Below are 3613 nucleotides of genomic sequence, written 5' to 3'. Positions count from 1 at the left end.
CCCAAAAAAAAAAAAAAAAAGAATCTACAGCCCTACTTCAGTCACTTTGGAGGCTGAGCAATTTACACATGGAAGAAAAATCAAGGATACTCTTGTCCAAGACAATACACAACTGTTCTGAACCTTCTCAGATAAGTTGTAACAATCCATTCTGTAGACTTGGCCATTACCACTTAGGCCAATTTGAAATCAAAGGACTGCAAGGCTATGCTATGATGCCCTAAGGAAAACTAAGAGCATCAAAAAGGGGGATGATATGGATCCTGTTTGCTAACTGCTTACAAACAGAAAATGTTTCTATTCCACCTTTGTTAATTGCCTACAGAGAAATATTATTAACTGGATTGCAACTGTTTTGTGGCTGTTTTGCAGTTCTTCTGGTTTGCAGCATCCTTGACCCAGAGTATATAACCCCTGTAACTTCTGCACACTGGGGCCCAGACTTGAGAGTATGAACTCTGCTGGAACCACTGGAATTATAAACCTGAGTTCTCTTACTCTCTTAGTGGCACTTGGTTTCTTGGTGGTCTGTTTTCTGCAACAATCCCACCCCTCACATTGAGTTTCCCCCTAAAAAGTTCCTGGAAAAGTGTTTCCTAGTTTTTTCTTCCTGATACAGAGGCCCATTCAAAGCCACTTAAATGACTGTCCTTCCTAAATTAATCTTTTGCTGCTTGGTAAGCAAATATGCAGTCAAGAAACTGGAGAACTTTAGCCTGGAGTGTAATTGGGTTGTAATGGGATTTTTTTCCAAGATGATTTCCAATGGGAGTGCCTTTGCAAAGAGGTTTACTCTAACTACATGCTTATCTTTTCTTCCTCACCCTGGGGAATCTGACATCTCTTGGGGAAACTATTATGCTTGTTAACAAAATTACATATATTTATCAGAATTTTCAATTTCTATCAACCTAAACTTTAGCATCTATCAGTAGCTTATAAACATGTACAAACACACATTTTTCAAACCTATTTTCTAATGTAGAGACCAACTCAATATCTTTCACTCTTATAAAATCTAAAAGACTATCAATGAATTTCTCCTTTGACAAATGAAATTTTATCTAATCAAATAATGATATTGTCAGTCAGAAAACCAATCAATTTAGTCAGAAAACCAATCACAACCAGAAAAACCAGTTTATATGATTAGATTAACATAAACCATTACTTATAATTTTCTACAGAGAACCACTTCTTGAAGTTATCTTAACCAGAGCAAAAGGGGATTCAATTTACTTCCTAGAGAGAGAAGGGACAAGCCTTGAGCCCACAGATTGGTACAGAAACAAATCAAGATAAAGATAGCAAGAGAACAAATAGAGAGGCAGGACGTTAGTGGGAAACAGATATGGCATATTACCTGTTGATGATGACATGTATAGTATTCTCAACTGGATTAGTTTGAGAAGTATTTCATGATGGGTAAAGTCTTCTTACAAGTAAAATGAGAAATAGTGATTGTTTAAAATAATAATAATAATAATAATAATAATGATAATTGGGAAAAACATTGAAAAGATATTGAATGATGAAGTGGGGAGATTAATGTCTCTGTATTGAATGACATGCATGGCATTCCCTTTTGAAAAAGCAATGTAATACACTGTAAAGTTATATGCAATCCAATGTAATATAAACAAGATTATGATGATAACAATAAATAAATAAATAAAAACAAAACAAAGCCAAAAAAAACACATAAAGAAACAAATCAACAAAGAGCTTGCAGGGCCAGGGGTCTCTTAAAAGGACACTGTGGAAGGGGGAATATGCACATGAACAACTGTTTGTCTATTTTGTTCCTTTATCCTAACATGGCTGTCTGCTTTTGTAAACCTATTTGCTCTTCCCATGTGAAAATAGCTTGTGCTAGCCATACAGAAAACCCTATCTGGGATGACATCCTGTACCTGCTAATATCTTTGCTAACTAGCCCGAAACCCTTTTGTTTAGCAATGTAACTGCTTACATGGAAACCCCACTCCCCTCAAAAATAATTAACCTGCTTGATTCAGCTTCTGTAACTGCTTGCATAGAAACCCCTGGTAACTGACCCCCTATAAAAAAGACTACTCAAACTTGGTTGGGGCTACAGTTCTGACTCTCAGTCCCCTCCCCCCCTCGAGCCTCAGACTGTAGTCGCTGGCCAGCTACTAAAGATGCCCTTGAAAACTTAATCTGGCTTTGGTGGTCGTTCATTCAGTGGCACTCTAACAACACATGCCCACAAATTTACACAATCTCTCCCGAGTTTATCACAGTGTCCTCTTCCCCTTTGGGAGAGTCCCCAGCTGGCAGACCCCTGGCAGGGGGATAGCACAGCTACCTGAACACAGAGCTACTGGCTTCTATGAGAATCCACAGGAAACAATAGGGGCTCCTCTTCCACCCAAATGGGGTGGGCATTACTGGGTCCCTGAGTCCCAGGACTTTACTTTATCTAGAGGTTTCGGCCATGAGTTGACTGAACGTTTTTAGCCTGTGAGTTGGTCTGTCTCTTTATCAAGTCCAGTTGGGGTTAGTTGCCTACAGGACGTCAGAGCCCCTTATGAAGGAGAATCCACAAAAAGACGGGGTGGCACTGCCTCATTTGATTCTGGGGCCCCTTCTTTCCTTCAGGCTCCTCCCACTAAACTGGTGGCTCAAGGAGCCAGTGCGGTTGGTTTCCCAGTCAGGGAGCCAGAAATATTGCAGAAAGCAGACTGCCGAGAAACCAATCACCACTCAGAGAGTAGGAGAACTTGGGTTTATAATGCCAGCAGCCCCAGTAGTTTGTCCTCTCAAGCCTGGGCCCATTGTGCTGAAGTTCCAGGGATTATATGGTCTGGGTCATAGATGTTGCAGACTGGAAGAGTTGCAAAAAAGTCTCAAAACAGTTGCAATCTAGCTTGTAACATTTCCCTGTAGGCAATTTACAAAGATGGTATAGAAAAAATACCTATTTGCAAGCAGTTAGCAAACAGGATCCATAGCACTACCAGAGGTCAATCTAGAGACCTGTACTAGAAATCATGATGGGTGTTCACTGGAGACTTTGTCCTAACTACTATTTATAGATTGATACATTCTAAAAGAGAAGAACAGTTTGTTATAATAATGATGTAATAGACAAAGAAATTTAGCTATTTCTACTGCATATAATACACCTGAAATTGTGGAGGATGGCATTACTTTAGTATAATTATCTTTAGAATATTTATCAATAAAACCTTAGTTTTATTAATTTTTTTAACTCTTACAGTATTTCATTATAATTTAAAACTTCCATGTGTTTTAGACTTTAGTTTTTATCCCCTCCCTTTTTTTCTTTACCTTAGCCACACTTTTGGAAGACAAAATACTTTACCATTCAAAATCCATTCTATATGAAAATCTTTTCTTTTGGGAACCAGCAGTTAGCGTAATGGCTATGTCGCTGGACTCCCACGTAGTCGACCGCGGTTCACGTCCCGGACCCGGTGGCTTAAAACTCACGCCGGGCGCGTGTGCGTACGTGCCCAAGATCCCGAGAGGAGAATGGAGGAGAAGGGATTGCGGCGTGACCATCCCCCCTGGGGGGTGATTTCTCGCTTTCTGTCTCTATGTCTCTCTCTGTCTGTCTGGCGAGCGC

Source organism: Tupaia chinensis, unplaced genomic scaffold (assembly GCF_000334495.1).
Source record: "Tupaia chinensis unplaced genomic scaffold, TupChi_1.0 Scaffold000055_1, whole genome shotgun sequence".
NCBI classification, from domain to species: Eukaryota; Metazoa; Chordata; class Mammalia; order Scandentia; family Tupaiidae; genus Tupaia; species Tupaia belangeri.
This window is presented reverse-complemented; position numbering follows the sequence as displayed.